Raw genomic sequence first — 12,492 nt, forward strand, 5'->3', positions numbered from 1 at the left:
CTTCGCACGAAGTCACCCTCGATTTAGACGCACAGTGTCGCTGACTTGAATAATTATGTAACAATATCTTTCTGTCGACGGACTTATAATGGAAATTTGGACGTAGCAGATGGGAAATCAAGCTTGCTTGAAGTTATGTAATACTGCACACAACATTCCGTCGTCTCGTCACGTCGGCGTTACTTTCCTCATGTCAAAGAGTGCAAACGTTTTTTACCTCAGCCATCAAAGAGCACACATGTATAATCAGTCTACAGGGGTTTTCCAGCAGTAGACTACGCCTACGTGTTTATAATTGCAACTGAACGTCACCCAGCATCAGGGGCTGGTTTCACGAAGCTCATTTAGCTATGTTTGCCCTTAACTACCATAACGGCATATGTTGTAGAGATATACAGTGCACTTAGCCAAGGGCTACTTAGCACTTAAGTACGCTTACTAAGTATATATATATATATATATATATATATATATATATATATATATATATATATATATATATAAGCACCTCTAATTGGAACACATGTGAGAAAGTGTCCTTACTTGTCATTCAACAGCCAATTGTTGCACACACGAAAACATTCTAGTTACTGGGATTAAATGTGGTTATCGCATTTTCACATATATAATACAACTTCATTTATCTGTTTTATTGAAATATTGTAATTGCACCTGTCATTGAATCCCTTTGGGTCTCTAGGTGTATCAAGTCTTTCAAAGAATCAGCATTCATCGCAACCTGAGAGTATTACACACCGTTTTTAGTTGTTTACGGTATGCTCCACTTTGTATTTTATTCCTTGATCCTTTTGGTATCATTCTGTTCGTATATCTCTTTATCTTTTTTCTTGCATCTCTTCGTGCAACCATTTTATTGAACTACTCAATAGCTCTTCATATCATGCTACACATTTTTTTCAAACAACTCTTGGCGTCTATTCTACCAATCACATTAACTCTGTGGAACGCACCCCTTCATTATAGGATGCATCCTACGCAAGCTTTAGTACTATGGTCTGGTATCTTGAGGTTAAAAATGCAAGATCAGCAACATGTTGCGACATTATACAAATACATGAATTCTTCTGGATGGTATTACGTAAGCAGGTTGTCAGGTATAGCCACTAAGAGGGCGTGCTGGGATATGTGGGATCAAACGTTGTGAATGAACATGCCTAATTACGACTGTATGGAAACGGCATGGTACAACCTGCATGGATTCTGATGCCGTTCACGGAGTTCCACCAACTCCTCACTATCCTGTATTAGGGCGACTCGAGATAACTTTCAGACTCTGTCCGCGGACCGACTGAGAAGGAAAAGGGTTCAGTTCTTTGAAACAAGACAGACATGCCTGGCAAACAGCAAATAAAGTTCGAGTCTACGTCAAAAACAATCGCTGAAGACGTCCGGTGATTTCTTTGCATGCATGATGATGTTACGAACGCGGAAAAGTCCCAGTGACATCCTGAACGGGCTCTGATAACAGAGAAATGAAGAAGATTAATGGTGTGTGGCCGAGGCAAATTTGGCCGTGTGGCGTTTGAAGTTTAATCAGTGAAGTGCCTTTACCGAGTTAAAACCGCCTCGATTTTCTTTTATCACCTGCCCCAAACCTGGTCAGGGCGGGCTAGCCCCACTCACCCGGCCCGGGAACTAGTGTGGATTTTACCCCCAACCGTGCGGTACTAATCACCCATAGAACTGTGTACAAGCTTCAAGGTGATAGCTAATGAAGTCGTGTGATCGATGTGAAATCGAAATCTCCGGGGACCTCCATGAAACGCGGGAGAATTCATACTGGCAGTGGCACAAACTGAGATAGAGCCGGTTGTACTGACTTCGTTCGTTTGTACTGGATGAGAGAATTAGCAACAGAAAATAAATCTTCTGCGTTATGTTAGACAAGACTATGTTAACTAAATAACTCAGCCATCACAAAAAACGAGACGTCCTTCATTACGAAACAAACTAGCTACGCCGGAAGACATTAAAGACCACGAGAAGTGGTTCATATTGGAAGAAAGGGAAACGAAAAAGGTATTTCGATCTGTAGACTCCATTACGTAGACGTAAACAGATGTTCATTCTTAGTATAATTTGTGTGCATATCAGTAGAAAAAGGTCTGACTCTGTACGGAAATGGAGTTCATAAAAATAACTCTCTGCAAGTCACAAACATTCCTAGCTTAATGTGGTTTGCGCAGAAAACGAGAATAAACGAGACAGTGGACCTTTGTATGCAATCGGGTCTATACAAATTCCAATCAATTCCACGCCTATGCAATTAGGACTATACAGCAATCTGACGGAGGAATCTTCCCGGCTGGCCTCTTGCCAATACTGACTAGGGCAGGGGGCTTGGCAGAGGCTCCGACCTGGTCAAACCGCTTGTCTGGGAGGAGTGATGGACTGGTATGTAATGGCTTAATCACTGGATGACTTTGTCTTCTACCAGGAAAACTGTCACGGACACTGTAAAACATCTTTCCGCAGTAACTTCACTGCAATGAGGTGAAACAATACTAGGTGATCGTTATAGACAGAAACCCAATTGACTTTTGTATAACTGCTTCTTAGCTCTCTCGTCTTTGTCCCTAATTATTCCATCGATCTTCTTTACTTACGTAACACAGGCAGTTTTATACAATAGATAGCGTCAGATTAGTGGGAATATATGTATTTTCTGCAAATCCTTAACCTCTGATTGGGAAAAGTTTTGTGAATTTATGTCTGCGCTGACCAATCGGTAAAGTTGAATCACTCCGTGCATGACTCACCGAAGTTTGTTTCTCGTTATTCCGGTCTGCCGGCAAGGCGGTTTATGTTACATGTAGATTCCTACAGTTTGAGGATGCGTGATCAAGGTTTCATGAGACCAGAACTGAAATACATAGTCATATCTACAAATACACCGAGCTCATTATAAACAGAACAGATGCTTAACGTTTCTAACCATTTAATGTATGAGTTGTTAACGACGTACTTTAGTTGTTAGTGGGGTGTGTGTGAAGCATCGGTGAACATCTGTGGTACGAGAGGTTAAGTCGTTTACGTCTCACTCACACTACCCCAGTTCTTGTACAACCATGTAGCAGACACTTAAACATTGTTGTAATATGTATAATGCTGCAAGTCTCAAGCACGTTCAAAGTCGGCCAAAATAACTTGGAAGTGTTTGGCAAGATACTTTCATCGTTGTATAAGAGAGAAAAAAAAACGATCTAAGTAAACCGCTTTACATTCCAAGGACAAAAAGTTTCTCTGGTTGATGGCGCAACTTTGAATGTTCCACAAGGAATACCGCCCGTTGTGAAATTATTAATTAACTTGTTCAAAAATTACTTGCGGGCGCTCGTGAAATAAAATGACAATCCACCGATACTATTTTTACTATAATATTTTCGCCAGTTCTGCATAAAATCCAAGAATGTTGTTTTCAACTCGAAAATACCTTACTGTGTTCAGTTCTTAATTTCTCAGTTGTGACCACATCGGGTGGTTTTAAAAAGTTAAAGCAGCTTCTTTTTCGGTGGAGGACTTTAGTGGACCGACATAACCTGCACTGTCCTAAAGCCACTTTTCCATCGATCAGATGTGAAAACTACCATGTAGATATAGCCAGAGCTGTTTGTTAAACAGTCGAACATCCTCTCCGGCCGTAAGTGGGAAGGTTTGTCAGCAACCTGCGGATGGTCGTGGGTTTCCCCCGGGCTGTGTCCGGTTTCCACCCACCATAATGCTGGCCGCCGTCGTATAAGTGAAATATTCTGAGTACGGCGTAAAATACCAATCAAATAAATAAATAAATAAATAAACAGTCGAACATTAAGAGAAACAGGTTCACATCAAATATGCGCACTCCCATATGCAATAACTGTTATTGTTTCTGACATATGCATGTGTTGTTTTGTCATTTTGGTACTGTCAGTTGTATAAATATGAATGTTCTGAAGTCATAAATTTTCCTCAGGATGGCGCATCAATTACACGACTAGTTAGTATGAATATTTTAGCACCTGCACTCAAATTGACACGCACCGTCTTTCAACGATTCCAGTGAAGGCCAGCGCTGTTTGATTCGTGTCGCTCATCAGTTGAAGACATTTAGAATTTTGGACGATAAGAAGAAAATGTGTTGATAGAGAAACTTTTCTGAACCAGATTTCACGCTCATCTGCTAATTAACCTGCTAATGAAGATACACGCTTGCACTGACTAAAGCGATTTTTGATATTTTGAGAGGTCTTCAACAGTCGAGCTCTAAACATATATTCTCTTCTCTGCTCTGGTTTTCCTCTGAATGCTGTACGTCTTTAAATATATTAATTATTTTTATTGGCCTAATTGTTGTAGGCCCTATAAGCAACGCGTTGAATAAAATCGCTACGTTGGAACAGCCATACTGAACAGTGGAAATCACACACCACAAATCAGATATATATTTTGATTAACACAAAAAAGTATCATTTTGCACGATATGGATACTTATGAAATTTACGAGACAAGAACAGTCCATACGTCCTTGCATATCATTTAAAACTGTTGACTTATTTTCTTTACATACCTACATCCTAATTTCTTATTTTATATACTGTCTTCGTTCTTGGTACTTTGTGTTGAACGTTGTTTTTGGAAATTGGTCTTGCGACTATATTACTGACCACAAATGTCCATTATATATGTATAGTTGACGATTAACATATGATTGTCTTTTTGTCTATACCCTAAACTTATATCCTGGGCGTTCATTAATGATATGTGTTAAAATGTCAACGGTTCAAATCCAGCTCTCGTTGTTTTGTCTACGGATTAAAGTCAGGCGATTTGTTATGTGCCTTTCGAGGTGTAGTGGTTTCTACGGTGCTCTATGCATGATCACCCTGGTCGCTCTCGGATCTGTCAAACACTGTTGAATACTTGAGTAAAGGCTTTAAAACCATGCCCAGATTCCAGTGCATGATATAATATCCTAGCAGTGGAAGGTATTGTGTAACACGTTTTTATCTGTTATTTACGGCTATAAGATTGGTAGTTCGGGACAAACTCTGAAACACATAAATCTAGCACAGTTCATTTAGAAGTCAGGTTTGACAAGAAAACCTCGTTCACAGACAGTAATGAGTTGGTTGTCAATCAGCGCCTGGACTTACTGGCCCCCAACTTCTTCCCACCGCACAGATTAAATCCTTTATTGCCTTATCGCTCTTATTTCAAAGGCGATAGAAGTTCACAGTTTCTTGTAAAGGTGACAAAAGTAAGCCAATGTGGTATGGAATAATGATTATGTTCCCTGCAATATTATGGAGTAAAACTGTGACTTAAACAAGCACTATAACATGCTATCTAGATTACCATGTGTTTAAACAGTTGAACTGTTCTCAAAAATATATAACGTCCATATTCAGAAACAACAATTCACGTGAAATGTATGTGGGTCTAATGTCGTGTTTGCAAAAGAGAACAATTTATATATGCATGAAAAACAATTCGTTTTTTGTTTGTGAATCGTGAAATATCATTAGCATTCTGATTGGCTGAGAACAATCGGAACACTTTTTGCTTCACTTCCCCTTTGTGATAATAACACAGTTTCAAATGATCGCTAACTTCTTTTCAGCGAACACACGCAATTAACTGAACGACATTGTTTTCCCATTTAAATGAAAGTGGAATAAATGTTGTTGTTGACAGACGCCTGTTTCAGACTGTCAGTGTCAAAGCTTGAGTCGCATAATGTGTTTGTGCAATTAACTAATTGTCTTGGCTTGCTATAGCAGCGTTTTGGCTTCGTCATCCGTCGTAAGCAATATATCCCCATATCAGCAGTGTTAACTTCAGCCCAATACGGTCGCGTGCTAAGAAGAATCTTAAACACGATATACGGTAGAAGAATGCGGAGTGACACAATCTCCACACAGCGGCTTTAATCCAATGTCTAGCTTTGTCTCTGCTTGAAAATTACTGCGTGAGCAATCGACAGAAGGTTGAATACCTTCACACGTAAGGAAATCAGTTTCCTATATAACATGAATAGGTCCACACATGCATAATATTTTACAATGTAAATTTTTCCAGGGTGTCAGTGGAAGAAGACTAGAAATACTACCTAGAACCACAATGACCTCTATAAAAACTCAAGGAACGAATCTGTGGCATGTTTATACACGAGGTAACAGGAAAGTAGCCCGTTTGGAATTGACAGGGATTGTTGCGCATTACATAAGGCCGGCTGTGGGAGATTTAAACGGAATGAAGACAATTTAACAGGGGCTGACCTTAGCTACATACTATACGATAATGATACGTGTGTTATGTTAACTGCATAATGACAATTACAAGCTATCCCTTTAAGGCTCGTGCGTTGGGGCAAATACCCGACTTTGAACTGACAAAGTCCAATTGCGGACAGACGTTCGGTATTAGAGCTGGGTATTATATGTAGCGATGCTTCACTCTGGACCGTCAAGCCTGGCCGACTCAGTTAAACGCTGTATATGTCTTCTTGGAGCTTACAGACTTATGCTCCATCTAACAAGGGCAATCATCGTAAATTAAAGTTTGGCCAAAGATTTACCGTTTTCTTTGTCTGGGATCTTTACTTTATCTTTATCAGACAAAAAGTTTTCCTGTTTTTCGAACATTTCATTATCTAAGCCTTAAGCTACTTGTGCTGTGATACAAAGTAGCTCTACATATAGTAGCGCTTGTGAGAGTTTACAACTTATGTCTGTAAAGTTTCCAAAAAGACTCACAATCTCTGCATAAAGCCGACTATCTGTTAAGCTGACTATAAATCAGATTTTGATACGCCGGGATTTAAAGTACTTTTTAAAATTATGAAAGTTTTAGTTTTCCCTATAAAATAGTAGAATGAATCCAAATGACCAGTTCAAGGTCAGCTTATCTGTATAGTATTTGGCAACTATGTTCAAATGGTTCAAGTGCGAAAAAACGAGATCGTAAGAATACAGTGTCAAATGTGTGCCCTCTGTTTCGGGTATATTTAATGAGAAGGTATTATAAGAGGACATTAAGTGTACATTTGATCCATAGATTGATCAATGTATAATGTACATGATTTATGGATTTCAGATTTATTATTTTGGCTAGTTTCTTAATTAAGTTGTTTATTTGCGTGCACACTTGTTACCCCATGGCCTGTCAGCTTCACCCTTTCATCACACACGTCTATTATTAAAATTTTCGACGTTCTGTGCAGAAGATATATTGAAACTGGTTATATGGGACGCATCGTTACATCTTCAGTGCTAGGCTGTAAGAGTACAAAATAGCTGGTTCTTAAGCGGGGAGACGTGAAGAAATAACTGAGTGTTTTTATGACAAACGACTTGACTTTGTAGTCTGGGCTTGTAGAAGCTGTTAGTCTGGAGAGATGCCATAGTGTAGGTAAAAGAGTAAATCTCTCGCCTTGCCTCCGCCCATATACCATGCATTCGTCATTGCGCACTTGTACAGCCACTAGTGTCGGGCCCTCCGCCCGAGCACCGCTGTTAAACCTCTACCTGGAATTTACTCGGATTACGTTCAGGTTATGAGACGGCAGATTGTATGACAGACGGAAGAATACCCTGGGTGTGAGGAATGCGGGATAGTATCTACTCGCTGTTCCGTTAAAATACCCACTAATGACCCGACGCATTTGTTCGCCAAGAACACACCGGATTCACAAAGATGGAGTTTAGTACTCATCCACAGCTCTACCACAATGGTTGTCGGGGGTAAAAAGCCGAGAACACGCTCGGAAGGGGCGCGTTAAATGTTAAAACACAACTCCGATGTGTTATTAGTGTCAGTGTCGCCGACGTTCATCATTCCCTGGGCCTGTATACTAGGGCATTAGTTTTCTACTTCCCTGTCATTAAAACCTATAAAGTTCATAGTAAAGTGTAGTCGTGAATCCGAGCCGCCATGTTGGCGTATCGGTCGGCTGTAGATGTTCAGTCTGTGTTGTAATGTAGATGTATCGGATGATTGAAATAATATTACTACATGTCTTCCGTAACCCTTTTGGACAACTTTTGTCACGCAGTGAAGACGTCGGTCCAAGAGAAGATAATGGATGTCCTGGAATAGATAACAAAACGCCACGTAATTCTATCACAGCCAGTGAGTGTCTACATGCTCTTAGTGTCGCCTTTATTCTTTCTGCGCTTCACTTCTGTCCGCCTAAGCGAACGCTTGTATGCCAACAATTGTCGATGAGCAAACTGAAGGATTTGTACTTGCAGTACCATTGCATAACGCCGGTCCAGAAGAACATGAGACGTTATGGACTGACCATTTCTTGGGGACAAAGCTGATGTTTTACTCAGCCTGACCACAAACGTCTTAACTGGTCAGTCATCTCTATTATGTGCTTGACGATCTCAGCAAACTGAAACTATTCAGTCTGTATAACCCTCCACAAATAGTTACAGTAGTTTCCAATAGGTCATTACATTGGGAGGAGGATGAACACAATAGCACAAGGCGAAAAAGTGAGTGCGCCGGAGTACTTGCACACATGCTGTTATGCCATTTGTGTGGAGCAGCACAATGCAGGCCACTGTCCAAAGGTGTACGGTGAATAGGACAATCATGGAGTGTATGTGGGACTGTTAAAGTCATTGACTCAACTTGACAGCCTGACATTTCCGTTTGCCTATGTCAAAAACTCACCATGTTGGCCTGGTTGGGTACGGTTTCTTCAGAATTCAACAGGAATTGAAAATTTTAGATGACTTGGTTGGGTTTGCAGTAGAAAAGTTGCGCTAAGGTGGATAGTCACACAAGATGGCGTTCTTTTCCTGGCGAAGAAAGCAGCTAACTTATGTACTGGTGTCATTCTAAGCGAAAGTGTTGTGATGTTATCCCTTTCGTTTCGTGTGATTGTGGCCTGATACAATTTCTTTTGAAAATATTATCAAAGCTTAGCAAATCATTGTACACATCATGCTGTAAGCGTCTCTCGGTCGTTTCCGATTGTTTCTACACATTCTGTAAAGAGAAAGTTTTGGAATGACTCCGAATTATTATTTGGGCAACGACTGAGGCGCGAAATCTGGGTTAGGCTTCCCAGTGGCGTTCAGGGAACAATGGATGGGAAAAAGTGTGGGTTTTTGGACTAAAGTAGGTCCTTTCCCGCGGTGAAAGCACGGCCCACAGGTGTGGCTGATGGATGGATATTGTCCTTACCCTATCATTAACGCTGTTACATCACTGCGCAGCTAAAGGGTACGCGCCAAGTTTAATCTAGCAAAGCGTCTCCTCGGGTAGCTTTTTGGACAGGTATAGTGTGGTGATAAGCCGGAGCAGATAAACCGGGACCATCACTCAGGGACAGGTGTAAAAGCCGAATGAATTACAAGTACTAAGAGAGACTTTCGCACCGCTGTCATTCTGTTCACCTCTGATGCACCTTATCGGGACCATTTTGTCAGTAGCCAGATTTTTGAGGGCGTGAAAGAAATCTGCAATTTGGCTACATGCTGTGGTTGATCGAAGATACTTATCAGTGGTGCGAAAACCACACCGGCGCCCAGTCCCGCCCCCACCTCACTGCCCTAGTGTCCCAGATACCAGCATCGCCTCCTGGGCTATTAGTCGGACAACCGCCTTGTTGGTACCAGTGGGTTCTGGTCAAAGGTTATGGTCGTCAGCACTGACCAGACAGCTGACGTTTTGATTCGATAGACTCCCCGTCTCGTATTCACACAGCAATAATTACAGTATGACAATACATGTGTTCCATGAAATGTCTTCATTAATACGATATTAAAATTCCACTGAAAACTGGTCGAGCAGATGACGAGCTGTGGCACTTCCAGTCCTCCCAAACGCAGATGTCTGTATTGGCCCCTTGCTGACTCCTGTAAAAGTCCGATTAAAAACTACGATAGGTATAATTAATAGAACAAAGAGAGATCTGTTTCAATCAGTCACTGACCATCCCCTAGTATCAAGTCACTTTTTAATGATGGGTGTAAACCTTAGATTCTTATAAAGTCAATCATTTTTCATCCAGCGTATTGAAAAAATAGCAAGCAAACATAAAGGAATGTGGCCAGCTCCACACTACTGTACAACAGACACAAACCACATCAAAGAATAGTCTCCCGACGCGCCAGTATCACTTTTCAACTGGTCAATTCGCCTTGGACTTTCATGCATCATAGTAATTATATTTATTAAGGACAACTTCATCATCATCTTAAATAGAAAACACAGTCTATTCAATGGATTTTGTTATCGGTGTGAAACGACTGCAGCCTGCCTTGTGACAAACATTGTAAGCATGTTGAGTATGGTAAATTCGCCTTGGACTCACACATCATAGTAGTTATACTTACTAAAGACGACTTCATCTTCTTAAACAGAAGGCATAGTCTATTCAAAGACTTTGTTATCCGCGACGACTGCAACCTGCCCTATGACAAACATTCTAAACCTAGAATATTACCATATATTAAGTGTTTGAAGAAGGTCAATGATTTGTTTGGCAGGTAGCCTTAAAACTAAAGTAAATATTAATCAATTGCATGAGGCTATATCTAGTAATACGTAAATATATATATATTTGTATAGAAGGGACTTGTTTAGAAGAAATACACATGGTTGAAGCGATTTCCATCATATACTGAATTACACTCCAAAGACCAATAGCGGTTTTCCTTTCTTGAAACCTCTTCTCTAAATGGACATTTTAGACAAGTAGCGCCGCAAAGATTCGTTCTGTTTGCCACAGGACAAATATTCTATAGATGAATGAGCCGTGTATCTTAAAATCAAATTGTCCGGACATAGGAATAGTGTGTCTATAAGTCTGAAGAAGGCAGGGATCGACTCGTCTCAAACGCTTGTCTTTTTGAAGCGGAGTAATTCACTGATGCGTACGATCTCAATCTATAGCTGTGCAACGAGGGTTAACAACTTTCTGTATAGAGATATACTACCGGAGGTGACAGCCAAAGAAAGGGATGACGCTGTGTCGGCGGGGTGCCTGAATGGCCCTCCGTCCCACCATCCCGACCCGCAGATAACATCGCCATTGTGAGGCCTTCAGCGACTGGCCAACAAAACCACTGGATTTACACGACCATCTAGGTGATTAGACTAGCCAAGTCTGGCGCGACGGTATTTGGTGTGTATTATAACTAAATCCGCACTATTCTCTGTTCGGGGTCATACCCTGCAACTGTTAAGATCTAAAAATAAAAACAGAGATAGTAAAAATGTGGCTTTATAACGAATTTTAAGGGAGCTGTATCAAAAAGTATCACCGATGGTCCAGTCATACCCGTATGACCTTTGCAAATGTCTCCTTATATAAACGTTGACAGCTGTAAATTTTTAACATAACTGATTTAAACTGAGGTGCCAATCTAACTTTTAATAAAACCTATATTGTTATTCACAGGTGAGTATAATATGTGATTTTTGGATAAAGATAAAATTTTTTATTGTATATCTGCAAACGGTTTTTCGTTTCCTTAAGCTTTGTATTCTTGGCTCGGGATCAAGAACACATATTTTACATAAAATAATGTAACTTGTCAGGGTTACAATGGTGCGATATAGTACGTGAGTGATTTAAGGTGCGGGAATCAACCATGGCGAAACTAAGTGGGAACCATAAAGCTCTACTGTTGCCATTGTGGACGTCAAGGTGACAGATGCCAGACACATGGTTCATCGACCTGTGTACAAGATCAAAGGCTGTCCCGCCTCACTACGGAAGTCTGAAGGTGTCAGGATGTTGTGTAATGAACCATACCCGCCTTTGTCAATATTGGTGTTGTCTGTTTTATAAGTATGTAGCCGGTATTCAAAATACAAACGTGTACGTTGACTTGTATTTATGCAATGACAAAAACCTTGCTTTGGAAAGGGAGTTTATTCATACATTTATTCATCACGGCGCAGTATCGCTATGATCATTTTTTAAACGTAAGCAGATACTCAATGCCAGTCATACCAGACAATGACAAAACTGTGACATCATGACTTCCCATGCAGATAGCATGGTATATGCACTCATGTGGCCAGTTATGCACGCGCGGTCTGTGGCACCAGAGGGTAAAAGTAATGCATTTACGTAGCAGTAACCAGCCATTTACCGCAGCCTAAAATAGCGTCAGAGAATTATGTTTATGAGGTTGAGAAGAATGTCTTGGACTGGATTTGATTTTATTTATTTATTTGATTGGTGTTTTACGCCGTACTAAAGAATATTTCACTTATACGACGGCGGCCAGCATTATGGTGGGTGGAAACCGGGCAGAGCCAGGGGAAAACCCTCGACCATCCGCAGGTTGCTGGCAGACCTTCCCACGTACGGCCGGAGAGGAAGCCAGCATGAGCTGGACTTGAACTCACAGCGACCGCATTGGTGAGAGACTCCTGGGTCATCACGCTGCGCTAGCGCGCTAACAGACTGAGCCACGGTGGCCCCCACTGGATTTGAACCTCTAGATATTAGTATTCTGGCCA

Source organism: Liolophura sinensis, chromosome 6 (assembly GCF_032854445.1).
Source record: "Liolophura sinensis isolate JHLJ2023 chromosome 6, CUHK_Ljap_v2, whole genome shotgun sequence".
Taxonomy (NCBI): Eukaryota; Metazoa; Mollusca; class Polyplacophora; order Chitonida; family Chitonidae; genus Liolophura; species Liolophura sinensis.